Source organism: Canis lupus, chromosome 15 (assembly GCF_048164855.1).
Source record: "Canis lupus baileyi chromosome 15, mCanLup2.hap1, whole genome shotgun sequence".
Taxonomy (NCBI): domain Eukaryota; kingdom Metazoa; phylum Chordata; class Mammalia; order Carnivora; family Canidae; genus Canis; species Canis lupus.
The window spans coordinates 33,993,236-34,021,143 of NC_132852.1; the positions used below are offsets into that span (position 1 = coordinate 33,993,236).

General features: G+C 49.9%; 1 long non-coding RNA gene across 1 annotated transcript in view; it reads right to left on the bottom strand.

The window, feature by feature from the left end:
* Window positions 1-27,109, bottom strand: part of LOC140604836 (uncharacterized) — a 133,474-nt gene extending 106,365 nt beyond the window's left edge. Inside the window, exons 1-2 of the long non-coding RNA XR_012007665.1 lie at window positions 26,117-27,109; window positions 17,222-17,431 (exon numbers count right to left, since the gene is read on the bottom strand). This is a non-coding gene — a long non-coding RNA (uncharacterized lncRNA). The remainder of the gene's footprint in view (window positions 1-17,221; window positions 17,432-26,116) is intronic.
* Between the last annotated feature and the right edge of the window lie 799 nt (window positions 27,110-27,908).

Sequence of the window (27,908 nt, forward strand, 5' to 3'; positions counted from 1 at the left end):
TGGGAAGTGACTATGTAAAGACATGAGCCTAAGCAACTGGACTCGAGAGCACACACCCTTCCCTGCCAAACCACATTGTACCATAGCCACAGAAAGTGCGCAGGAAACCTGGAAGTGGGGGACGGTGATACATGCCCTCCTCTCATTAAAGAAAGATACTTCCAAGCTCCCCCACATGACACAAGCCAGCATTCAAGCACAAAGACAGCAAGGACTTCTACAAACAAGACATGTGCGCTGCTGGGTCACACAAGAGAAACTCAGCATCTTCTATAAGTTCTTTTTTTTTTTTTTTTTAGGTTTATTTATTTGGGAGAGGGTGGCAGAGTGAGAGGGAGAGAGAGAGGATTGCTCAAGCAGACTCCCTGCTGAGCATGGAGGCCGATGTGGGGCTCGATCCCATGACCCTGAGATGATGACTGGAGCCAAAATCAACAGTCAGACACTTGGGGACACCTGGGTGGCTCAGTAGTTGAGCATCTGTCTTCGGCTCAGGGAATGATCCCAGGTCCCGGGATTGAGTCCCACATCACATCCCCGCAGGGACCCTGCTTCTCCCTCTGCCTATGTCTCTACCTCTCTCTCTGTGTATCTCATAAATAAATAAATAAAATCTTGAAAAAAAAGTTTTAACTGATTGAGCCACCCAGGTGATCCTCTTCTATAAGTTCTTTGTAGCCTGTAGGGAAGGACCAGAAACAGAAGAACCCAGGAATTCTGCATGCTTTTTATTTTTAATATGTTCAGGGGTAACCACTATAAAAATTGTGGTATATTTTCTTCCATCTTTCTCTGTACATTTACAAAGGTACCCAGAGATTCATAGAGATATGTTTTTATATTTTGCCTGATTATATCAAAACTATTTTCCTTCTTTCTGGGAGGTGATCAGGTCTACAGAAACTTAGGTTCAAATCTTAGCTCTAACACTCTGTGATCTATCCATCCTCTGGACTTCAGCACTTTGATTGGTGTAGTGTTATAAAATATTTCTTTGAAACTTGATAAATAAGGGGGAAGAATCAAGCATTCACCACTGCCTTTCCTGTATGAACTCTATGTCAAGTTAACCAAGTAGTTGTAAGGAAAAGCACTTCTTTCTAGAAGTCCTGCTAATAAGGATAGAAGGAATAAACTTTTAAAATCATCAACAGAGGGTTCTCCTGGCATCAGCTTCTCTCACACTATCCCTTTGATGCCTTTTTCTACCATCAGCTGGAGAAAATTCTCTGCCTTTAAAAGGTCAGCATGGGATCCCTGGGTGGCGCAGCGGTTTAGCGCCTGCCTTTGGCCCAGGGCGCGATCCTGGAGACCCGGGATCGAATCCCACGTCGGGCTCCCGGTGCATGGAGCCTGCTTCTCCCTCTGCCTATGTCTCTGCCTCTCTCTCTCTCTCACTGTGTGCCTATCATAAATAAATAAAATAAAATAAAAAATTAAAAAAAAATAAAAATAAATAAAAGGTCAGCATAACTGGGTTTGGCCCACCTGGAAAGTCTCCCAATTTTAAGGTCATCTGATTAGTAACCTTAACTACATCTGCAAAATCTCTTTTGCTATGACAGGTAACATAGTCACAACAGTGACACCAGGGGGCAGAAGCCATTGAGGCCATTCTGTCTACCACCCCCTCCGGCCAGAAGTGTGACCTGGCCTCTTGCCCGCTGCCTCCTTCCCTTCTTCCTGGACCAGGAGGTTCCCACCTTCAGTTTGGGATGGTTGGTTGGTTGGTTGGTTGTTTTGTTTGCAGGAAGAGGAAAAGGGATTTAACAATATGGATGAAATGTTTATTTTTCTCTAAATTTTACATCTCTCTTAGTTTTCTTATTATGGTGTTCAAAGAAATGGAGCAGGTGATGCCTGGTGCTGGGCAGTGGTATAGCCTGAGACATCCAGTGCGGAGGCTAAGGGCCACTCTGGAGTGCAGCTATGCGGGTGAACCCAATTCTGCAAGTGGCTAGTATGACTCAGGGCAAGTTATTTCTCTTCCTCATGCTCATTCTGCTAGTCTGTAATGTGGGGTGATAATAGTATCTATTATACAGGGTTTCCACCAGCAATAAGTTGGCTGATTTATGTCAAGTCCTGAGAACACGCCTGGCACATCGTTACTGCTCAGGGTCAGCTGTCATGTGAATACTAATAGTAGGTATTTTATTGGATTGTTATGGAGATTAAATGAGTTCCTCGGTGCTAAATACTCACTTTAGCCCAGATCTGGGCACATCGTCCACGCTCAATGAGGGAGCTGTCAGGAAGTTAACCCAAGGGCTTCAGGGGTGTTGGACCCCAGGAGAGCTTCCTTGGCACAATCTGGAGGCCAGAATAACTTGCCAAAAACTCATCAATGGCAACCTGTTCATCTCAAGATAAAGTCTGAACACCTTAGGGAGTTTTAGAAGGCCCTAGAGAATCTAGCCCAGATCCCTTGTTTTATTTTTTTACATTTTCTGCTCACTCCCCATATGGGTCTTTGGTGATCATTCAAAGGTCTTCTTTTTTAATTATTTATTTATTTATTCATGAGAGAGGCAGAGACATAGGCAGAGGGAGCAGCAGGCTCCCTGCAGGGAGCCCGATACAGGACTTGATCCCAGGACTCCAGGATCACAACCTGAGCTGAAGGCAGACACTCAACTACTGAGCCACCCAGGTGCCTCCAAATGTCTTCTTAATGCCACAAATATTCCAATGTCCCCTTATCCTTTGGACTCGCTGCTAGGAGCCCACCTCCCTCCCCCTGCACCTGATGTATAGTCATCACTCAGACCTCAGATCTGACGGCCCATCCTTGAGTGCACACACACATACACACACACACAGAGCCTTCCAGGTGTGTTGTCTGTCCCCTCTTCAGTCTTCTTAGAGCCTCCTCTCTTCCCCTGTCACAAAGCCCTGAACTGTGATGTGATTGAGGCTGTTGACCCCATCCTGTCCCCACCTCTGTAAGGACTGACTGGTAACAATGTCCAGCACGTGTTTCAGCTCTTCTTCAAGTGAAGGACACAAGAAGGGGCATCGGAAGCCAGGGCTCTGGTCCCAGAGTTGACTGTAACTACTGTGCTCTGCGGACAAGCCAGCTCCCTGCAAACCTCCCTGCGGGCCCAGGAGACAGAAAGCCTTCCTGGCATCTCCACTGCCTCATGGGTTCTTAGGTGCCCCCACTGCTGGGACTCCGTCATGCCCCTCCAAGGCCAGGCTCTGGTGTGAAGAGTAGTCTTTTTTCCCCTCTGTTTTAACAGCTTTATTGAGATATAATTCGTATACCATACTTTCATCCCTTTTTAAAATTCGATGGATTTTAGTATATTCACAGGTAATATATCCTACAGTCCATTTTAGAACATTTTCACCATCTTTACAAGAAACCCTGTATCCATTAGCTAAAACCCCAAACCCTCCTGCCTCTCCTTCCCACCCCACTTTTTCTCCATCATTTGTTTTGACTTGTACCTTGCAGGTGAGGGAAATCCTGATCTGGAGAAGAAATGCACTTCTTCATGTGAATCTCAGCATCTTTTTCCACCCAAAGAGAGGAAGTGACTAAAAAGTCATCCACCATAATAGACCCAAGAAGCTGCTCAGATGAGAAGACAGAGAAGCAGTTGCCACATCCCTGTGCAGACCTTCCAGCCAAGCAGACATGCCCTGCTTTGGGGAGGGGACCGGGAGAAGATGGGGCCTGATAATCCCTACCCCCCCCCCACTCTCCTGCTATTCAAACCATCAGGGCCCCTGAAAGCAAGCAAGGCCGTCCTTACTTCTCATACAAAACTCAAGCAAGACTTTAGCTTTTCTTCCTTAAAACTCTGTGTCCTTTGCACAGCACAAAATGTCATGTGAAGGAAAAACCTTGAGTACTTAAAAATGGTTCTCCACTGGTTGGGGGAGGAGCAGAGCGCGGCTGGAGGGAAGAGGCGGCCATCCAGCAAGCCGAATGAGAGCAGGAGAGGCCAGGCTGCCAAGGAGCTGTGGGGTCAGCTCCTGTGTCCTGGAGGGAGCCCTCCCCCCTGCCCAGCCCTCTCCTTCTCCCCTGTGTACCCCTCACCTCCCACCCGCCCCTTCTTCTTCCATCACCAAAGGGCCCAGCAGTACAGGGACTGGCCCCAGGCAGCATAAGCCTTGGAACAGCACAAACAAATCTGAAAGCCCCTCTCACCTCTTCCCCAGGGGACCTCAGCATCTTGCAAGTCACACCAACTTCTGTACGCGTGTGCTCATGGGTTAATACAAAGATACCGTCCACCTGTCAAGATCACTGAATCTCTGCTGCGCCCAATTTTATAAGTATGAATTGTTTCTGTTGGATAAGAAATAACTCTTCCTGTACAGGACAGAGATCACCAACCCTGTCACAGCCCAGTGGTACCCAGGGGCTCCCAGGAATGGAGCTTCGACGTCTGGGCCACGATGTTATATGTTCCCATGTTTTCATGACAACGTGGTATAAGAAGCATGGACATTTCTGGGCTTTCCTGGGTCCACCCTGCTTTCTATATGGAACCTGACAGGATGGCGTCCCTGAGAACATGGTGTGAACCCAGCATGCCCATGACCCTCACCGACCTGACACACCACGTGCCCGTGCAGGTTGACTTACAAACATCAGCATCCAGATCTCAGTAAGGGACGGTATAGGGTCTTGAGTGGATGGTGGGGTTATCCAAAGCAGTCTGAAAGGAAATGAGGGTCAGGAGCATGAGGCTTGAGGGGGATGAGGAGAACTGGAAAGGCGTGGGAGGGGTCCTAGGCGGGAGGTGTGTGGTGTGTGATCCTGGGGAGAAGCAGAATTTATGGTGATTTCCTGCCAGAAGCCCGACTCCAGCCATAGATGGTTCACATGCTAGATATCAAAGAGTTCTCAGTAACAAACGTACTTCCTGCCGAGGCTCAGAGAGGCCTCCTCTGCCAGCAAGGGAGCTTTGGAACTCAAATGGTGTGGGGCAAGGAAAGAAACAGAGTGGGTGTTTGTGTGAAGTTTACTCACAGGGTGGCAGGGCCCTCGTCACCTTGATGCATCCAACACCCCCGTGGAGAAGGCTCCAGTCTTCCCGCCCGCCCCCCTCTGCCTCCCCAGGAATGGAGGGCACACTTGGTCACAGGCTGGCGGCATTGATTCTACGGGAATCTGTGAAATGTTAGTTTGACATAGGGGGTATTTCTCCCCCTTTTTTGTCTTTTCCCACTCTTTTTCAGAAACAGGACCTGGGCCTCCACGCCTCTGTTACACATATTGGTTCTGACAGCTCAAATTAATATGTCAGATGCTATGATCCTCGCTGGCGACAGGCCTTTTGACCCTATCAGCGCAATCTGCCTCCCTGATTGAAAATCTCTGTGCCTCAAATTGATTCAGAGTTTTATAAACATCCTGCAGCCACGATCCAAGGAAGCCACCGATGAAAAACCTGAGAGAGCTTAATTTGCCCCCCTCCCACCCAGCCCCTCAAACCAGCAGGGTGGGACAAGCAACAAGGTTAAAAGGAAGGCCTTAGACTAGGCAACCTTGTAGGATAAGAATTCCAGGGATCCCCTCCAACCAAACTACCCCACCCTTGCCCTGTCTGCATTGGAAAATACAGTTGGAATGATCCAGTAAGACGGAACTTGATTTGGCCTCAGAAGGACTGGGTTGTCTGGCTCTGCTCTCACTAGCTGTGTGACCTTGGAAAACGTCCTAAACTTCTCTGAGCTTTGGTTTTCTCTTTCTAAAATGAATAATAACCAGTCTGCTGTAAGGATGTGTAATAACAGGACTACTGTAAAGATGGGGTGAGATGATGCTTTCTAAAGCACTGAAGAAAAGCAGGGAATCGTGACTAGTTTTTATAATACCCTGGGGAGAAGGAGGAAACGAAACTGGTAAAACGTTGATAATTGCAGATGCTGGAAGATAAATACTACAGAGGGATTCACTCTGCTTTTCTCTCTAATCTTATGTATGTTTGAAATTTTCCAAACTCAATTCTTTTAAACAATATACACGGAGTCATAAAGTATATACGTTTTAGAAGTGTGTGTGTGTGTATGTGTGTGTGCATGTGTGCACACACAGGCAAGAAATCATTCCCCTGCGAACCCTTCCCTTCTCACACATTTAGGAATCTTAAGAACTATCCATCAGAGTGGATGTCAACTAAAAATGGTGATGAGATGAATTTAGATCTACATAGACAGAAGAAGATGTTTGTGGTACATGTTGATTTAAAAAAAAAATAGGCTGTAAAACATACGGGGAAATGGACGGTTCCCTATAAAGGATCCCAGTGGGCAGGCACAGAGTTCCTGGCACGGGATTCCCCATCTGTGATGATGCTTCCATGCAGAGCCCACCTGACTCCCTCTGGGTCTCCAGCAGTCACTAAGTGCTCCCGGTGATCATCTGTCTGCTTCCCTGCCTGCTCCTGCACAGCACCTGAGCCCTCAGAGCCTGGGCACTGGAGTGTGTGGTGGTGACCCTGGTACCTGTCACATCACATGGCACATTGCTGACTATATCTGCAAATCCACTCCTCATAACCACCCAGACACTCTGCTGGTATCTCCCACAGCTTCCAGCACCTTCTATCCTGCTCCTGGGAGCAGTGAACCCCCCCCCCCGCCCCCGCCGAGGCATCAGTCCCGTTACAGGTGCTCACAAAGGGTGCTCAGAGGCCGGGGGGGTTTCAGGTCCCTGCTTTTGCCCAGTGGGCCCAGCCGGTTTCGACAGGCACTCACTCTGAGCAGCCCTGACCACCTTCAGCAGGAGCACCCCCTTTACTTGTCGGCCTCTCAGACTGGCTCTTACAGCAGCAACAGAATGCCCCTCCACACACAATGGCTGCTCCATTGTCAGCTGATACCACAAGGGAAGAAATGCAAAATTTTCTCCAACTTCTCCCCAGGCTCCCTTTGGGCGTCTTCCAAAGCAAGGTGACTCTCCACCCACACCTCCTGTGGCTGTCCCGCCATTTCGTGCTTCAGAGGGAGCCAGCGTAGGCAGGAGAGAAGGAGAAGGGAAGTCCGTCACTAGGGACACCAAGCAAAGGCACACCCACTGCAGGGCCCCAACCTTCACCCCAGAACCCATCTTAAACCATGGGGATGTTCTCACCAACCTTAGCTCCTCGTGGTGGAGGCCGGTAGCCAAGAATGTCATGACTCAGCAGCCAGCGGACACCTCCCTCCCACTGGTCACCTCCCTGGGGCCCTGAGACATAATGAAGACAGGCACCTCCCTCACTTCCTGACCCTCTGCTTCCCAAGCTGTCACAGACCAAAATGCCTTCCAGCTGGTCTCCTTGTGCAGGCATGAAACAACTCACGGCAAGTTGTCTCCAAACAGACGACGAATAGATTCAGCATTTGTGTCTTCAATTCCACCTGGCTGGAGTGCTCTCGTTCTCCAGGCCTGCCTACCTGGTCCCAGGTGTGTTCAGTCTAGGGAGACGCGGGACCTGGGGCTCAGATGCTGGCTCTCCTGCTCACCAGCTGTGTGACCTGCAGCAAGTCACTTAATCTCTCTGTGCCTCAGTGTCCTCATCTATGAAATGGGAATAATGATAGTATTTACCTCCTAGGGATGTTCAGAGGATCCTAGCAGTATCTCACACACAACATATGCTCTGCGTGTCAGCCCTCATCACCATCATCACCATTAACTCTTGGTTGGGAACCCTTGCTTCTGGCTTCCTGAAAATGGATCATTTTTTTCTCTACTTCCAAATCAAGCTTCCTCATCTCTTCATTTACCAAGAAGTCGGTTCTCAAAGTCCAAATCATTTCTCAAAACTAAAATATGACTTTTCTTTCTCAAGCCCTCTTCCTTCCCACAGGCCAGACTCACTCATTCATGGTGTTTTATGACTCCTGAACACTGGATTTTTCTCCTACAAAGGCAACAAGATAGCCTTTGTTCATCCATGAGTGTGTATTAATAATCACTGCCAGTTTACAAAGCTCTCTCACTTACACCAGGCCGTTAATCCTTTGAGGGGGCCTGGAAATGGGAAGCGGTTGGCTTGGGGCCCTTTTTTTCCTGGTTTACAGCAGGGAAGTGGCAGGGCTACAGGTGGACTCCTGCCCTATGGACTCGAATTTCCATGCTCCACAGAGACACAGGGGTCCACAGGCCTGAGAGCAAACGCTGGGCAGAAAGGAGTCATTTCCCAGGGGGCATTTAGGGGTGCTGCAAACTGCCTGTTGGAAAAGTCCTAACTAAAAATGATGCTGAGGATGAATCTGGATCAATGCAAAAAGAGGTCTGGGACATGTTGCTGTTGTACAAAATAGGTTCGAAAGCATGATGCATGACAGGACCTCACTTTCAGGAAGAAGCAAACGCACCAGGAAGCTGGAAGGAGATAGGCATTCAGCGTTGACAATGGTAGAAATGGCAGAAAGTAGGATCATTTACCAATTTTTCCACAAAATGTGTGACTGCATTTGTAATTTAGAAAAATTGAGACTCAGGGAAATGGATCGAGTTGCATGAATGCATCATTGTCCACCTGAAATGCCCTGGGGTTGAAGCTTTCTCCTCGCTGAGGAGAGATGGCCCCCCAAGAGGAGCCTCAGGCCTCCACAGGCTCTCCACCGGTCCCGCGCAGCAACAACATCCCCCCGACCCCCCACCATTTCTAGGAAAGCCTTGGTTGCTCTTCCCCAGCAGAGTGACACCAGGGATGGATGGGCAGCAATATCCCCAGAGGGGAGAGAGACCCATTACCTTCATCGCCACCACCAACTCAGACAAAGCACTACACATTTTCTCTCGTAATCTGCCCCATAGCATGTGAAGTAAATTGGCATCATCCTCTCCATGCCACAGATGAGGAAACTGAGACCCAGGAATTTGCATAAGACCCGAGAACGGGAAGGACTGGGCATCCCCAGAGCCCAGGATTCCTGGCTCTAAGTCCACCTCATGCATACCAGTTCCCCCCACACATTGGAGGGCCCAGGCTCTTGTGGCAGGGATTCGAGAAGCTATACTAGACCTCCTGTTACCCACAAACCATTCCCTTGGGGTCTGCCTGGAAGCTTCTCGGCCCCTACCTGACCTCAGAACTTCCTGCCCGGAGCCACTCCTGAGCCTGAGCCAGGTGACCGGGGAAGGGCCTGGGTGTATTTGTTGGCTAGGGCTGCCATAACAACCACCGTAGACTGGGTGCTGATACAATGGGAGGGTATTGTCTCACCGGTCTGGAGGCTACAAGTCCAGGATCAAAATGCTGGCATGTTTTTTCTTCTGAGGCCTCTGTCCTTGGCTTCATCTTCTCCCCGTGTCTTCGCATGGTCTCTGTGTGTCCTTCTGTGATGCAATTTCCACTTCTTTAAGGATACCAGTCATATTGGATTCAGCCCCTCCCCCTTAAAGACCCATTTTATTTTTTTTTTTTTAAGATTTTATTTATTTGTTCATGAGAGACAGACAGAGAGAGAGAGAGGCAGAGACACAGGCAGAGGGAGAAGCAGGCTCCATGCAGGGAGCCTGACGTGGGACTCGATCCCAGGTCTCCAGGATCAGGCCCTGGGCTGAAGGCAGTGCTAAACCGCTGAGCCACCTGGGCTGCCCTAAAGACCCATTTTAATGACCTCATTCAAAACCCTAACACCAAACAGTCATATTTTGAGGTACCAAGGGTTAGGATTTCAACCTATGAATTGGGTCGGGGACACAGTTCATCCCATAATACCAGGAAAACCCCCCTTACCTGGAAGGCTTCCCCAAACCTCTCCTGTTGGCACCACAGCAGGGATTGGATAACCACTTATGCTAGTAGCCCCTTGAGTGCTGAGAGGGATGAGGTCCCAAGAGGCATCAAGGATGAAAACTGGCCATGACAAGTCCCAGGATTTGGGGCAGGAGATGCAACATGAGGGAGCTGGGAAGATGGGTGCAAGGCAGGTCCCCACAGGATGGTGTGAAATGAGGAAGCAGAAAAGGGGCCTCTGATGGTCCATGAGGCCATGCAGAGAGTCATCCCAAGTGAGACAGGTATATCATAAAACACTTTAGTTTATAAAAGATGATTATTAATAGGACAATTGCTTTCCTAGAAAGAAAAACTATTTCAAAGCTCGGGGACTCTGGGCATGTCCTTCCTTATCAGTAAGAGATGGAGAGTAGACCACATGGTTTGTTTCTAGCTTCCCTTCCAGCTTGAATGCTTTCAGATTCTAAGACAATGATTCTCCCTCATAATTTTACTGGAACTGATGACATTTTGCCTGGAACTGGCACCTAGTAGGTGCTCAAATGATTTCAGCTTCCTTCCTCCATCTACTCCCTTCCATCCCCATGGCTGTCTTCAGTGGTCAGTTCCTCATCCTGGATTAAACAACAGAAGACAGGGAAAGAGCAGGGGCTTTCGGGAAAGCCCCAACAGTCTGTACCAGAAAAGACAAACCTAAACAGAGAAGAGAATAATATCCACACACCCTGACCAGGTGGAGGTGCCTGTCTGCTTCCAGAGAACCTGGGACAGACTCTTCCAAAGGCAGCAGGGTAGCCACAAGGGGAACCAGAAAGTAAATGTGTTCCCGGCCCCAAGGACCAGGCAAGCACTTCCCTTTGCTCCCCCAAGTCCAGGGTGAAGGCTCTGGACTCTCTGCAGAGCCTGACAAAGCTCCACCACTCAGCTCATGAGGGCTGGGGCAGAGAGAGGCAGGGCAGGATCAGAGGCCTAGCAGCTCCCAAAGGTGATCCTGACAGAGTCAATCTCATGCCCATGCTCACCAGCCGATTAGTCTCCCCAGATGAGCATGTGGGCACCTCTCATACTTCTGCAGAAGCCTTCCCAGTGCCAAGGGGCATGGGGGGTGGGGGACAGCTCACAACTCGCCCAGTGAGTCAGAGCTTCTGTCCCCCAACCTGGCTGAGCCCTCAACACACAACCTCATAGCTGGGGACCAAAGGGCTGGAGGAGGTGGTGCCCAGTAGGACAAGGAGGAGAGGGGTCTCAGCTACCCCTGCTGCCTGCACGAGCAGGGCGTGGGGCATGATAAGGAGGGAGGCAGACCCCCTAGGATCAACCCCAGATTCTCACTCCAGGTGAATGTGGTACATCTTTCTGAGAACTTGATGACAGGGCACTTTCATCTTCAAAGCATTTTTCTTACATCATCTAATTTGAGTCTCGCTATGATCCTGAGATACTCAAGGCAATTATCATTCCCATTTTACAGATTTGGAAATCAAGATAGGGGCCCTGTGCAGGACCACACAACTCACACAGAGCAGAGCTGGCACCAGAGCCCACGGCTTCTGGGGCCCAGAGTGCCTTTCCCACTCCTTTAAGGGGCACTGCTCTGAACTCTCTGGCCCTGGGAAGTTAAAATTAATAGGCAGTCAAAAGCCTGTAATAAATGAGTGCCCCGCGCATGTTCTCAGAGGCACCCTGGAACAGGATCAGGATCCCTATCCCACCCCATTCCTTTAGAAGCCAGGTAAGATATGACAGAAAAAGCAGTGGAGGGAAGGTCACCCGGACCCGGGCTCCAATGCCACCACTCACTAGCAGGTGACCTTGGACAAGTCAGTGACCCCCCTCTGAGCTTCGGTTTCCCTGGGGACTGTGTGAGATGCAGTGTGATTCCGGGGCGTCGTAGTGTCAAACTAAAGGCTGCCCGCGCGAGCTGGGTGATGAGGACAGAGGCAGACCCCCAGGGATCAAACCCAGGTTCTCACTCCAGGTGAACGTGGTATGTCTTTCTGAGAACGTGATGACATGGCGCTTTCATCTTCAAAGCATTTTTCAGAGTTTGGGTTTGAATCAGAGCTGTCACTTCTTAGATGTGCGACCTCTGGCAAATCACTTAACCTCTCTGAACTTTATTCTTCAAGTATATGATATTGATATGAACCACAGTCAGCACCTAGGCACACGTGTCTGTGTCCAGAGCTTTACAGAAATAAGCTCACTTAATCCTCATCACAACTCTGGTGAGAGAATGCTTGCCCTGTCTTACAGATGAGGGGTGAAGAGCTTGCCCAGGGTCACACAGCCTGTAAGTGGCAGTTTGGAGAATTCAAACCCAACTCAGTAGGACTCCCAGCCCCCTGCCCCGTGCCTTTACTGATATTGCAAGACTGTTCCATGCATTACAGACACAGAGCGAACTTCGCTGAACGGTGGCTAGCTGTTGCCATGAGGAATGTTGCAGTGTTTAACTCATAAACCACTTGGGTGGCTAGTTCCTGGAATGACCATCCAGGTGACTCCAGGTGAGGCAGATGGGTTGCTCCTGACTACATGCTGCTCTCCCTGGGCATATGAACTGTGCCTTGTGCCATCTCTGCACCTCCCACCATGGCTAGCACCTGTATCACCTTGCCCTCCTGGTTCTTGTCAACCACTGTCCTGCAGGCATTCACACCCTGTGCTCTATCCCATAGTCTTGGGCTCCAATTCCAGTGTCTCTCCACCCAAAGTGCTGCCATCATCCACAGTGACTTCCATCTCTGCTTCAGATGACCCATCCCCCAACCTGCCCCTCAGTTCCTTGACTCCACTGCAGTGACCTTTACGCCTACTCTTCTTTAGCCGCTCCTTTCCAAGACAATATCCCTGAAGTCATAAATTCACAGCCCATCCTCCTGACCACTCTCACCCATCCTTTCCAAAGCCTCTGGATCATTGACCACCCCCCACCCCACCCCTCACTCCCAGCTCATCAGTCCGTAATCACGACCACTCTGCTTTCTCGTGTGAGCTGCCCCTTCCATTTTCACTTTCTTCCCTTTCCAGGCCAGACCCAATGGCCACCGCTTCACCCTCTCTTGCCAACATGCTTCACTGGCTAACCCAACATGCTTAACTGGCACATCTTGGCTTTATCCAAGGTCCTTGCATACACACCTGTCCAAACCCTAAACCAGAGAACCCAAGTGCCCGGCCCCACCATGGCTGCAGTGGAGTCACCAAATACAGATAGAGGAAATCCTGCGGGGATATAGGCTTGGCTTCCCATATTTCCCTTCAGACAAAATCAAAAACCTTACCATGGCCTTCAAGGCCTTGCACAAGTTGATACCCACCTCTCCAGCCACATCTCATTAATCCATTCACCAGACAATTACTGAGCACCTACCCTGTACCTACCGGCACTGTGCCCCTACTCTTGCAATCTATCTCCAGCCATGAGAACCCTATGAAATGTAGTCCTTCTCATCCTAGGCTCTCTCTGTTTATAGGATTCTTTCAGGATTCTCCTGACCAACATCCTCTCATTCCCTCTGAGGTCTCTGCTTAAATGCGGCCTCCTCTGAAGGCATATGGCAGCATATCCAGCCTACACTAGATTGGCCAGTGTGTACACACAGCACTGTCCATTCCTCATCACAGCACTTTTTTTCTTTTTCTTAAAGTTTTTATTTAAATTCAATTTAGTTAATATATAGTGAATTATTAAATCCAGGATTAGAATTTAGTGATTCATCAGTTATGTATAACACCCAGGGCTCATCACATCATATGCCCTCCCTCATGCCCATCACCCAGTGAAACCATTTCCCCACCCCCCAGAAATCTTCAGTTTGTTTCCTAGAGTTAAGAGTCTCATATGGTTTGACTCCCTCTCTGTTTCATCTTATTTTATTTTTCCTTCCCTTTCCCTATGTCCATCTGTTTTGTTTCTTAAATTCCACATATGTGTGAAATCATATGGTATTTATCTTTCTCTGACTGATTTATTTCACTTAACATAATACCCTCTAGTTCCATCTATGTCTTTGCAAATGGCAAGATCTCATTCTTTTTGATGACCGGGTAATATTCCAGTGTGTGTGTGTGTACACCACATCTTTATGGATTCCTCTGTTGATGGGCATCTATGTTCCTTCCATAGTTTGGCTATTTTGGACATTACTGCTATAAACACCGGGGTGCAGATGGCCCTTTGAATCACTGTGTGTGTTTGCGTCCTTTGGATAAATACCTAGCAGTGCAATCGCTGGATCATAGGGTAGCTCTATTTTTCACTTTTTGAGGAGCCTCCATACTGTCTTCCAGAGTGGCTGCTCCAATTTGCATTCTCACCAACAGTCCTCATTATAACACTTTCTGATAAGATATATTCAATTGTATGACCTGAATTACTCACTGTTATATCTCCAAGTGTCAGGAAATGTTTTTTTTTTTTTCTTTCCAAAGAATGGAGGGACATGTCACAGATTTTAATGAATATCTGCAGAAATGAAGACTTTGCTGTGAAATCACTATGCATACATCTTGGGCCACCCATTTGTCTCTGGGGTTGGCTTGCCAAATCTAATGAGGCTGCTTTCTAATGCTACCCCAGGGTGTCCCTTCATCTGTACCCTTTACAAAGGAGGACCATTTCTCTGCCCCCTAAAAGAAGTCCAAAATCTTTCAAGGCCATCTGAGAAGAGTACATAGAAGATCTATTCCCACTTCTGCTTGGGTCCCTATTGGGTCTTAATTTGGAGATCCGCCTCCCTCCCCGCGCAGAAAAAAGGACAAGAGACCAGAGCATCCCTACTTTGACCTTCTCTCTCAAGAAAGTTAAAGCTAAAGAGAAGTCCCATGGGGCCCACCTGCCTCATCTCAATCTCTCTCCCACTCTCCCTGTCCATGAACTTCTGCTTAGCAGTCTGGTTTCCATACTGTCTCCTTGTTCTCCATCATTCACATCTGCTCATGCTTGTCCTTTCATCCCATTTTGTAATGACTAAAGTGCTAGGCTAAGAGTCAGGAACCCTGACATGGTAAAGTGCCAGCTTGAGACTTATTGTGAGATTTGGGACCAGTTCCTTAGCCATTAAGGGTTCTGCTATTCTCCTCCATGAGAATGAAAGTAATAACACCTACCTCATGCTGCTGGGTTGGGGGGGAGGGAGCTGGAGTGAGATATGTGAGACTCTTAGTGAAGTATCCTGTAGATGCTAGACAGTACAAGCCACATTCTTCATCTTCCTTCCCCATCCTTCCCAGCCCGTTCTTAGTGACGTCTTCCCAGATCACGGTGGCCCATGTTCTCCCTCATTATCACTGTTCTAGGGGTCTTTTCTTATCCATTGGGATTAGGAGGATGTAAATAAATGTTTCAAATGGAAAATACAGAGTAAAGTGTTTAATCGTATGTTATATGCTCTGAGAAGTGGGAATGATAACGGTACCTACTTTAGGAGCTGTTGTTTGGGGATTAAATAAATTAATATGTTATATATAGGAACAGGAATTAATCCATATGTATATGAATTAAATGAATTAATGTGGACACTTAAAACCATGCTGGGCACCTGGTGAGTCTAAGTGAGGATTAGTGATTTTTCTCACTGTCATCATCATCATCCTTGTACACAGTACCCCAGACTCTGAGACAAAGGAACAGAGTACTCAGAGGCCAGGGCAGGCAGTAATTTTTCTTTTCCTTTTCCATGCATATTTCTTTATACCTTTTAACTTTTAAGCCACTTAGATGTATATCACCTATTAAATATTTTTAAATTTTTAAAAATTGTAAAAAAACAGGATAACCAGCATACATGGAGCCCAAGTTAATGACAGCCATTTGGCTGTTGGTCACCTCCAGGCTGGCTCCGTCTGTAGGTTCCAGCTCCCCATCATCATCACCACATGTGCGATACTGTCCTACTGAGCTACTGACCCAGCACGGCACTGGCCTCACACACCAGATCATTCACCTTCCAAGAATCCAAGCCAGGAACCCCCAGGGAGTAAGTGACAGAGCAAGGATCATGCCAGGTGCACCCGGCTCCTGCTGCTCTAGTCTGGACCCTCAGCCGTGGCTGTCCCCACCCCTCCTGCCCCCACCCCACTCCCACCAGCCAATGTTGGTGTATCAGGCACCTCAAGCAGCTAGAGAAAAGATCCTTGTCACCTGGGTGGCTCAGTGGTTGAGCATCTGCCATTGGCTCAGGTCATGATCCCGGGGTCCTGGGATCGAGTCCCACATCAGGCTCCCCAGAGGGAATCTGCTTCTCCCTCTGCCTGTGTCTCTGACTCTCTCTCATCTCTCATGAATAAATAAATAAAATCTTTAAAAAAAAGAAAAAAAGCTCCTTGTCATCTCTCTTCACCTTCTCAAGGCCTTTCCCTCCTTCCCCCCCTGCTAAATAACAATAATAGCTTTCCTAGCCCTCGGCAAGAATGGGCACTATTTAATTTGCTGAACTGAACTAAATTAAACTTGTCCAGGCCACAGTCTTCCTCATCACTCCCATCCCTGGGGTGTCTACATAGTTTTAGGTTCAGGAGAAGATCCATGACATGTAAGTCCTGACAGATCTAGAAAGAGCTTCCAGACAACACTTCGGGGAAAGGAGGGGGCAGGAATTTCCTGAGCACCCCCGGAAACTGTCTCCAGACAGTCTGTTCTCCCTCCCCATCCCACACACACCCAGGTACACTCAGATGAAATATGCTCAGTTCAGATAATGCATTTTGGCCATAAATCTATCCTGGGCGGTGGGGGGAGTTTTATTGAGCAATTACAGAGCTGCTATCGCACAGCAGTTACCAGTACAAGGAGGAAAAGCGCTCAACCTGCCCATCATCCTTATCACCAGCCTCTGGAGATGCCTATCAGAACTGGAACCAGCAAAGCCAGAGAGCTGCATTTCAGGTTTGACATCTGTGTGGCCCTGCTACATGGGGCTGACCCTTGGGCCAGGCACAGAGCTTGCACGCAGAGCAAGGACCTAGCAACCTCCTCAAGTGGAGGGGAGTGTGGCGTGGCTTTTGGCAGACCACACCGAAGCAGGGGACTCTTCTTCACCCCCTTGATCCTTGGACAAAAGAGGCCCACCTGACCCTATGACCCGGGGATCTGGTCCTTCCAGGCAGGGGTCAGGAGCATTTGCCCCTGGAGCTTCCTCAGAGAAGGGGGCTACTCTAAAAGAGCTTCTAAAAGAACTTGGAAAGTGAGCCCGATAACGGAGTAGGAGTCCTCATCATGGGAACTGACTTGCTCCTATCACCCTAAGGTTTACAAAACACCTGCCATCCATTATCCTATTATAGTAGCCCTTACTACCCAAGCACCTGACCAGTGGGCAGGTTCCCAACCACCCGACAAGGTTATGTGTGATACCCGCATCCTTCACGTGAGTCACAATGAGGTGAAGTGAGCTGCCAAGATCACATAATTGGTTAGCGACATCTATTAGCTCAGGCCATCTGAACTTGCCTGTAAAGGTGGGGGACCACAGGCCTTCCCCTCCCTCTGAATTCGGGGGGGCAAAGGTAGGCCTCACCTTGGCATAGCCCCATGGGAGTGGGAGCCAGTCAGTGTGTGGCAGGACCACACGCAGCCAGCAAAGCCAGAGGTCCCAGTGGGCTCAGGGGAGGGGGACAGCAGCGTCTCCACTGCAGTCCTTGTGCATCCTCCACTCCTCTCGGTGCTCCAGGACTGACGGCCAGCTGGTCAGCAGCGGCAAACTCTCCAATGACCACCCAGCGTGGACCTGAGGGAAGAGACCAAGGCCACTCATCCTCCCAGCTCCCCTGTAGCTGCCCACCTCTCCTCCCCACGGAGATAACCTCTCTTCTCATGGCTTCAGGCACCACCTGTCATCTCCAGGCTGTGGCCCTGCATGTCCATCTCCGTCCCAACCCCAGGCTCCAGGACCTTTCTCTAAGGCCAGCAGGACATTCGCATGTGGCTGATTCATCTCACTGCAATCTACACGCCTAAAACCAGAGTCATTCTATTCCCCTTCAGGTCCTAGCCTGTCTCTGCTTTCTCTTGCTCTCATTCTCTCTCCTCGAGCTCAGTACCCGGGATCATCTCCAAACCCTCTCTGCCCCCTTGGCCCAACCAGCGAAGAGCCCATCAATCATTTACCAGTGTTAAATCTCATCGCGTTCTACTAGAGGTTCAGGGTGACCTACAGAGAGAGCACTATTGTTCACCTCGTGGGCAAAAGTGGGGAGGCCCAGCATAATCTGCCACAGGGAAAGTCTCCCTCTCCCTTATCTGTGGCCCTGACTCTAAATCTGAGCTCTGCAGGGTTAAAGGGGGTCTCTTTTCCTCACCACCCTGCACACAGACCAGTGTCTGGCACAGAGTAGGGGCTCAGAAACTCTCCTTGCACCTGAAACTTGGAACTTAGAGTTCTTGACACCAGCCTGCTTGCTGGTACTCTCCCAACCATGGAAAAGAAAGAAGAAAACAAACAGAAGGGGCAGGTGTTGTGTTTAGGGACCACATTCACTCTGTCTGGCTTCTTCCCATTTTTAAATCTGTCTGCTGGTTTTCCATTTTTAAACCTGCCTGACTCCATTCATCTATGCAACCCTACTCCCTGACAGGTCCTGAAAAACACGCTCTGAAATATGAACACATAGATCTTGGTCCAGAGCAGTGCAGTTCGGGAAGCAGTGCCCAGCCCTTGCTGCCCTGCAGAGTAGGCAACTGGTGTAATTTCAGGGGATGAGAATCATGAGTCCTTGCCTCAAAAATGCATTACCTCTCTTCTCTTCTGTGCCAGAAACTTTATTGACAGGGAACAAAGCCAGCTCGATGTGACCAGGGATGAGGCTACAAAAGCAAATACATCTGAGAGAACTAAATATTGCCTTCAATTCACACTAGCATGTAAATGACTGCTAGCAGACCCTTTCCTGAAAGGTAATTGATGAGGGGAGGGGTGAAGTCTCTTTACAAAGGAAGAGAAAGAGCAACCAGAGTCAAAGCTATCGAGGTGCTTCTCCCAGTGGAGAAAGCACTAGAACAGAGTCAGAAACAAGAATCCTACTCCCAGCTCTGCCTATTGTTCACCCAGTGACTTTGGAATGTTGCTCTACCTCTTAGAGCCTCGATTTACAAATCTATAAAATGGGATAATTAAACTGGCCAATCTCTAAAGTCCTTTAAGGATTTGGCAAACTGCAATTTCATTATTTCAAGTTTGCCTCCAGCCTATTCTGTTCTGTATCCTTAACATAGCAGCTTACTTATAACAACTGTGAGTCATGAACATGCATGAAGATTTCCCATTGTTCAGATCAAAAAGTCGAACAATGCCTTCCAGGTAGATTTAGAAATAAGGGTCGTCATGACCTTGAGAAGGACAACGCGGAACAGGAGACTGAATCTCAACATACTTACAACCCTTTGCAGTAACAGGAGTTGAGGCTCCTTCAGCCGTGAATTCAGACCCTGCCACGGCCCATATGAAATGACAATCTCCTCAAACATGCGGAATGATTTACTATTAACCATCTTCTCTCGGGCCCGTTATCTGATATGATCCTCCCTAGAACCGCATGAAGTGGACAGGGCGAGAATCATCACTCCATTCTATGAATGTAGAAACCCGGTCTCCAGCCAGTAAGGGGTCAGCCAGGACTCAGATGACCTATTCCTCCCCTTCTGCTCTGCTCCCCCTCCCACCATTCACCATCCCACTGCTTCCTGCCTTTTCTGTTCTTCACCTCTAGTTCCAGATCCAAAAGTGAGCTCATAAAAGGCCAAGGGAGGTCAACTCTGGAGAGAGACCCAGGCAAGCTCTAAAGGCAGTGGAAGCTCTGGTAGGCCGGCCGGCAAGTTTGTCTTCTCTTTGCTCACTCCACCCAGGCCTGGGGAGCCAGAAACCACCCCCACCTCCCCCACCCCCACCCCCCACCGCAGCTCCTGCTTTGCGTTGCCTGGCCTGGATCAGTTCATCAGGCCCATGAGCCGGGCTAGCTCGCTGCAGCAAGAAGCAAGGTGCTCCACTCGCCCCCTGTCTGCTCTCCCGTGAGCTCGGCCTAGCCAAGGCCTGCTTTACTCGGGCACGATTGCCACGCAGGAGGCTCCTGCCCGTGACTAATCAAGCAAGTGAGACAGAGGTAAGAACAGACCCGACCAGGAAAAAGAATGGGGCGGAGGTGGGGGGGGGGGAGAGAAAGAAAAATAAAGAGAGAGAAAAGAGAAAGAAAGAAAGCCGTTTTAATAATAGGGTAATTGCCGTGTTTAGGATTACAATCTGCCAGCATTTCACTAAACTTTATGACACATGATGACAAGTTAATAAGCCAGATACCTCACTGTGTGCGTTAAACAGATGCTCCAGCCTCCTTAGGCAGGGAGATAACCCCCACAGCACAACCCTCCCCGCCCCCCCCCCCCCCCACGCAACAACAGCAAGGTGTGGGGGGAGGGGGCCGAGAAGGTGGGGAAACTGGTTATTTCTGTTGTCAAAATGGCCCCAGCAATAAATCACCATTAATAATACTGTCATCTATCAAAGAGGAGCTCTGGTTGCCAAGGCCTTTGAAGTGGCAGCACCTATAATTTCCCACCTATAAAAGGTACCTTTGTGCATATGTCATGCTGGAAGCTGACAGGAGCAAGATGCCGAGGAGTTCAGGGCTCCCCCACGCCCATCCCCACAGCGAGCCCAGGACGCTCGCTTGCTCACTCGCTTACTCCTGCTCCGCTGCAGCCCGGGCCGCCCGTCCCCACTCACCCCGCCACAGGCCTGAACGCGGACGGGCCTGCGGGGAGCGCAGGCGGGGAGAGCAGCGTCTCGTGTCCAGGCAGATCCGGGAGCTTCCAGCCCCGCCAACGAGCGAGCCTCCTCAGACTGGGGAGTCACGTCCCCCAGCTTCCTCCTGGTAGCAACCCCCAAGACGGAAGCCCTGGGCGGGCTTAAGGGCTAGGGCAGTGCCCCTCAAGGGGGTGGCCCCTGTCCTCAGAGTCACCAGGGAAATGCCCCCCACACACACTTCCCCGGATGTAACTGGATAAGCCTCCCCGTGGGGAGTCTGGTCAGGGAATCAGCATCTTTTTTTTTTTTTTTTTTTGCATTTTTCCATAGCTTTCCTTTTTTTTTTTTTTTTTTTTGCATATTTTTTTATTGGAGTTCGATTTGCCAGCATATAGCATAACACCCAGGGCTCATCCCGTCAAGTGCCCCCTCAGTGCCCGTCACCCAGTCTTTAACAGGCTTCCCTAGAAGAGATTTTCAAACACACAAAGGGCTGAGGAGCACTGGCCCGTGGTCCCCTCCCCTCTGCCAGGCCAGGAATCTGGGAGCCGCACAAGGGCAGCCAGGGGGGCTGCTCCAGGTCTCAGGAGGAAGACCGCGCAACCCGAGTTACTCATAGTGGGCTCTGGCTGCCCGAACCACATACACAGGCAGAGCGGCTTGAACAACTGAAGCGCATTGACTTCCGGAGTCTAGACCTCCAGGATCAAAGGGCCAGCAGGGTTGTTTCTTCTGAGACTCTGCGCTTGGCTTATGGATGGCCGTCTTTTCCCTGTGTCTTCACAGGGTCTTCCCTGGGTGCCTGTCTGTGCCCAAATTTCCTCTTCCTATAAGGACACCAATCAAACTGGGTTAGGACCCACCCTGATGACCTCCTTTTAGCTTAATTACTCATTAAAGATACTATCTCCAAATACAGTCTCCTGAGGCACTGGGGGTTAGGACTTGGATGGATAAGTTGGAGGGGGGCATAATCTAGCCCATAACAGAGCCCTAAACTTCAGTGTAGGGATGAGCCCCCCAGATTGGAACAAAGACCCTAAAAGCCACCAATCCACTGGCAACATCTGAAACTGGGATGAATCTTCTGAACTGATTGAACCCAGCTTTCTCATGTCGTCCAATTGTAGGTAATTTTTCCCTAGATTTCAACAGACCTACTGTGTCCATATCTTATACAAGGGGGGAGAATCCAGAGTGAGGTCCTTTACAGTGTGACTTAGATCAAGACCCCAAGGTGCCTCTAAAGATGGACATTTAGTGGCTCAGTCAGTTGAGCGCCTGACTCTTGATTTTAGCTCAGGTCATGATCTTGGGATTGTGAGATGGAGCCCTGAAGTGGGCTCAGGTCTGAGGGTGGAGCCTGCTTAATATTCTCTCTCTCTGGGGCAGCCCGGGTGGCTCAGTGGTTTAGCACTGCCTTCAGCCCAGGGCCTGATCCTGGAGACCCAGGATCGAGTCCCATGTCAGGCTCCATGCGTGGAGCCTGCTTCTCCTTCTACCTGTGTCTCTGCCTCTGTGTGTGTGTGTGTGTGTCTCTCATGAATAAATAAATAAAATCTTAAAAAAAAAAAAAGATTCTCTCTCTCCCTCTGCTCCTCCCCACCCTCTCTCTCTCTCTCTAATAAACAAATTAGTTGATTAATTAATTTAATAGAAAAATAAAAGTGGGCATTTTTTGGGAGCACATACTATGAGCTCAGAGCTGCTGTAAAAACTGACATCATTTCATTACTACGACTACCTATGAGGTAAGTACAAATGAGAAACTGAGCTAATTTGGCCAAAGTCAACAGTTAGCAAGAGCCCTGCCTGGCCTGGCCCCCAAGTCTTTGTGACTCCAAATCCCATTCTTCACCTCTTTTGCTCTTCTGTATCCTCTTTCCACAAGTAGATCCTGACTGTTGATGCACCACTGCCGCATTTGAGGACCTGCTGAGCAGCTAGGAGTTAAGTACTGTATTTTAACATTTTATAGGGGATTTAAAGCTACTTTTATCTGCAGGACATTTTTCTGAAATTGTGGCCATATATGTTTATGTGTCTTATATAAGCACAGATGTAGTTTATCGACCCTGAGGCTTATTGCGTGCACTTGTTCTGCGAAGCCGCTCAGGCTTGGGTTCCTAGAGCCTCACCCTTGACCAGGGCCTTCCTTTCTCTGGGCCTCATTTTCCACATAAATAAATGAAAGTCTTAAGCTAAGTTACTTCTAAAACCCCTTTCTTCACCGGCACTTCTGAGTCTTGGGCAAGCCCTAAAGAAGAGAGAGAATGGTGATGGTTGGCCCAAGCAGTCCTTCTAATCTTTCCTGAAGAGCTAAAATAATTAGCTCCAAATTCTCCACATGTCCAGAGGCAAATAGAGGCGCTTCCAAGCCCGAGTATCAGTACAAGAAACTCCTAGAGGCTGTCATGCCCAGGATGAGAAAGGCTGTCCAGGGAGAGGCACACTTGCTGTTGCTCCAGCCCCTTGCCATTCAGCTGCCCGAACCACATACACAGGCAGGACATGAGACCCTACGGCTTCATCTGTCTTCTTGCACCAGCCTTGAATTTCTTGAGTCACATGATCTCCGATGTGTCTATGAAAACCCACAAGCACTGGCTCCCAGTGAGCCTTGGTTGTGGCTCTGCGAGCAAGCCCATCATCCTTCTGGGCCTCAGTTTCTTCTTTAAAATGAGAGGTTTGGGTCCAAAAGCTTGTAGGGGGCTTTTGGTTCTGTCTCCCTTTCCCCCATCCGCTTACAAAGGAACCCATAAGGCATTTCATGCATGCACAGGTGATGGCACACTGTGCTCCCCACAGCACGCAAACATGCACAGGGCCTCCCTCCCTCCCCCTTCCCCTGCTTCTCTGTCCTCTGCTCTGCCCTTTCTCCTCCACCACAGACCAGCCCTTCTTGGCCTCCAGGAGCCTCTCCCAGGAACTGAACTGCCCGGCAGTGGCTCCTGAGAGGACAGCTTCTTGGCAAACCTGGGGGTGGGTGGAGTAAAGCGAATTTTTTCCTTTGAGGCCCAAAGGGCTGTCAACCCTCTTCAGCTGCCCTGGGGCCTGACAGCCACAGAGAGAGATTTACGACCTGGGCAGCTTTGATCCAGGCCTCTGATAAACATCAGGCACCACCGAGGGGAAGGCAGCCTCCCAAAGAAGGAGAGCCCAGGAGGGGGTGCCCGGGGATAGGTTGGGCCTCAAAGTCCTGTCACAGAGCAGAGCCTCGAGCATGAGCCCCCCACCGCCAAGGAGAAGGATGTAGCCAGTATGTGATCCGAGGCCTCTACAACCACAAGCAAACTGCTCAGAGATGCAAAGAGCCAGTGTGAGGTTCAACCAGGAAGGGGTGGAGGTGCTGGCTGGGGCCTCAAAATTCCCTCACACTTGCTCACCTGTTCTTCCAAACACGTTACCTGTGTTTCTCCAAACATACAGAGGCCAGGGAGAGAGAAAGAACCAGATAAGATTTGAACTGAGAACAACACGTTTCACCCAGCAGGCCCTGTGGGTTTTGTTGTTCCTGTTCTTGTCCATGCTATTGTTCTGAGCAATGACAGGGGTGGCAAATTGCTAGATTGTATTTCAGCCCTGCCTCCTTTCAGGAAGGACACAGGCCAGGACAACCTCCGCATGGTCTCAGAAACCCTTGGACTTGCCCCCACAGCAGGGCAGAGAATCCACACACCCTCATGGAACATTCCCAGCTTTGCCCATCAAAGCGATGTTCTTGAAACAGAGCTATCTCCAAATCCCTGGAGGAGCCAGATAGTTTCATCTGGACCCTTCTGAGACGGTTTGCCTCAAGCTTACAGTGTCAGCCACCTGCACCAAACTGTTCCCATCCAGACAGCGGCCTCTGCCACGGAGCACTGTAGAGGAGTGCTCACAAAGCAAGCCAACCAGGCCGGGTCTCCACCCTCCGGGCTCCTCCATGTGACACAGGAGACAGGTCCAAAGAGACACCCGGAGAGACTTGCTGCTGTTCCTCATGCCCAACAAGCCAGTCTGCGGCCTCGCATGCAGGAATAAATACATATTTGCTGAGCACCAAATTGGGTCTAATGACCCTGGCCTGTCTCACAGGGTCATCTTGAGAAATAGCTGATGTCAGACGATGAGTGTGAGCAGCTGTTCTCCATTTGCACTCAACAAGAGGAACGGGCCTTAAATTACAGCAGGAGGGATTAAGGTTAAACATTAAGAACAGCTTCCTGGCGAGGAGGGTCGTGAAACTCTGTAATGTGTTACCCAGGGACCGCCAGAGACATTCCTTTTTCAATGAGACTTTAAAACAGGAGGCTGGTGATCTGCCCAGGCAGTTTTATTAGGGACTTTATTAGGTCATCTGGCCCATCCTCCTGAAGACAAGGGCCTGGATTAAACACCCACCACTCAAGACCTTTCTGGACACAGGATGACCTCAAAGGCTCTAACAACCCAGAGTGCTGTGGTTCTGAAAATCTCCCCCACACCCCATGAGGTGAAAAAAGGATCCAGAGGCATCCGTGAGGCCACCTTCTGGGGGTTACTTCCAATGCTGACCTTGTGAGCAGTTGTCAAGGTTAACAATGAAGGGGAAATAGGGTGACTTCTGAACCCTCCAGAAACGACATATATTTGGGGCACCAAGAGAAGCCTCCCCCATCCCACCCCCAGGAACAGAGAAGTCAAAAAATCATAACATTTTACTGCCAAAGGGGCAATCCACCCATTTTACAGATGGGGAGACTGAGACCTAGAAATGGGCAGTGCCTTCACGCAGTTACATTGAACCAGAGCTGGGGTTGGAAAAACCTGATTGGGAGCCTGGCTTTGTCACCAACCGGCTTTGTGAGTGCAAACCCTCAGGAGCCTCATCTACAAGATGGGAATGTGTAAATATTAAACATAATGCACAGGACACCATCATCAATTCTAGAACACTCTAGATCTAAGATTACTGCTCTTACTATCATTACTCCCAATTTGTGATCCTTTTTGATACTCCAGCTGCCTTACCTGTAGACGTCTAACTTGTAGGTGACTCTCCTAAGTTTCCAGAGTAATAGAAAAATAAAATGTTTGATCTTTAGGACGAGGGAAGTTATATAATTAGCCTTAGTCATCCTGTTATCCAGGTCTGCTCGTTTTACAGATGAGGAGATGGAGGGTGCCTACAGACCCTCAGAGAAACACAGGAGAGAACATGCCAGAAGCGGTCAGGTAGGGAAGGGAATGTGAGCGTAAGCTTGTGGACCTTTTGGTGCTTGCAGAGAATGCCTGCTCCCTGGCCATGGGTTTGATTTTCAATTTGGAATCCCAGGTAGCTACTTAGTAGCCTCACTGCATAGCCCCCAGTTACCTGATCCAGGGGCCAGCACCCAGACGGTCCCGGAAAGCCACTGGCTAACCTGACGAACCAGTGTGGGGGTCCGGCTGGCACCAGGGTGAGCAGGAGGCATCCCAAGGTGGAGCCTTCTCAGCCCTTTCCTCTGTAGCCCTCCTGCCTCTGACCTGTCCCCCCCACTCATTCCCCTTCCCCTCTAGACCCACTCCAAGATCTATCTCCATCCAAGGCAAGAGCAGCTACCAGACACACAGGACACCTGGTGAGCCCCTCTTATTTGTAAATCTCCATGTGAGCAAATATTATGCGATTTGATCACCCGCAAACCCTCGTGCAAGATAGTTATCATCACCCACCTTTTAAGATAAGAAACCAAAGGTCAGAGAGGTTAACTGAGCCCGCTGTGATCACACAAGGAGCAAAGGCAGCAAATCCAGGGATTAAGGCCCAGACTCTGGGTTCTGAAGTCAGGCCTCCTTTCCTGAGGCAGCTGTTCCCAGCCCAGACCTGGAGCTTCACATCATGTCCTTCTTTCTGAATGCTTCTGGCGTGGCCTCCCTCTTCTGATGCCACAGCCTTCACTTGCTCCGGGACAGAGAGTCCCCTTCTCTGAAACTCCATGCCCCCTCTTGCCCAGGTCCTGGAGTTCCATGATGAATCACCGCCATCCCGACATCACTTGCCTGTCCGGACGTTCAGGTTTCCAGAGCCTCTATCACTGTGAGCCTCCTGCCTCTCTGGAGGGACTGTCCCCTCCCCTTGTTACCTGGGTGTTACCGTGCCTGCCACCAACGACACCCTTCGGGTTATTCTCTGGGCCTGCACAACAGGACCCCTCTTGAAACCCACCCGTCCCAGAGCGCTTGTCTTGCCTGCTCTGGACTCTGCCAGAAGAGCCCCAGCCATGCCCGGACTAAGCTAGCAGCCGGCCTCCTGGAAACGCCGCAGAGAGAACTGCAGTAGCGGAGCAGTTCGGAGGACAGGACCTGGAGGTGACTAGCTGGGAGCTCCTGGCTAAGTCCCTTCTCTCGGCCTTGGGCTCCCTGTCCACAAAACAGAAACGTGAGTGCCCAGTTCAGAGGCTTACCATGAGAACCAAAGGTGCAGGTGTTTGTGAGCAGTTAGAGCCTGGCACTCGGTTAGAACAACATGAATGTTAGAATAAATGCCTACAGCCTCCACGTTTAGAATCACAGACCAGGAGGCCAGCCCCAGGCTTGAGGAATCCCAAGGCTGCGAGGAGCCATCTCCCTCCCGATACAAGGGTCCTCACGACTGTGGCACCCAAGGGTGAACATCAACCTTTGGAATAACTGTAAAGACAGGGAGCTCACTACCTTACAGCAGAGCCTCCCAGCGTTGAACAATCTTAACTCGGTGTTTTGTTTTGTTTTGTTTTGACCCTGAGCTAACAGCAGCCTGCCTAGGGCTTCCACCCAGTGGCCTGAGCCCTGAGCCTGCTCCCTGCCACATGACAGCCTGGCCCCACATTCCCTTCTCACACGCACGCCCCCACCCCCGCTCTGGGCACCTTCCGCTGTGCACCTTGATTTACGGGCCGTTCCCAGGCTGGCAGGTAATGCAAACCAGCCTGGCGCAGTCCTGCCTGCCTCCCGCACCTTTCGTCTCTGGAGCCCCCGGGTGACATACCAGCACGCACACCCGTGTTGACAGCTCCGGGGGCAGCTCAGCCAGGCACGGCGTGGCCTGCAGCCAAGTGGATGGTGCCCAGGGACAAAGTAGAGAGTGTGGGTTCTGAGAAAAGCCTCCAAACACGTGACCAAAGACAGGGAAAGGAGAGATCTTTCCAGAATCTGCCTTAACGTAGGCAGAATAGACAGTTGGGGGCATCTAGGAGGCACCAGAAAATCTCCTGCTTCTTTTTCAAGTCTCACGCTTTGGGGTGCTTCTAGTCCTTTATTCAACGTACAAACTGACAGGAGGGTTCATGCATGAGGCCCATGGTACTTTGGTGCAGATGAAACTGACGTTGCAGGAGGGGACGTGACAGGACAGGGTACCCGGGGAGAGAGAATACTTTGGAAAATGAAGGAAAGGTCAAACTCCCTCTACCTCTCAGCCTGCCTAGAATGAAAGGAGGAGATAAATAATATTTATTTTAGGACCTACCATGTGCTGAGCGCTGCC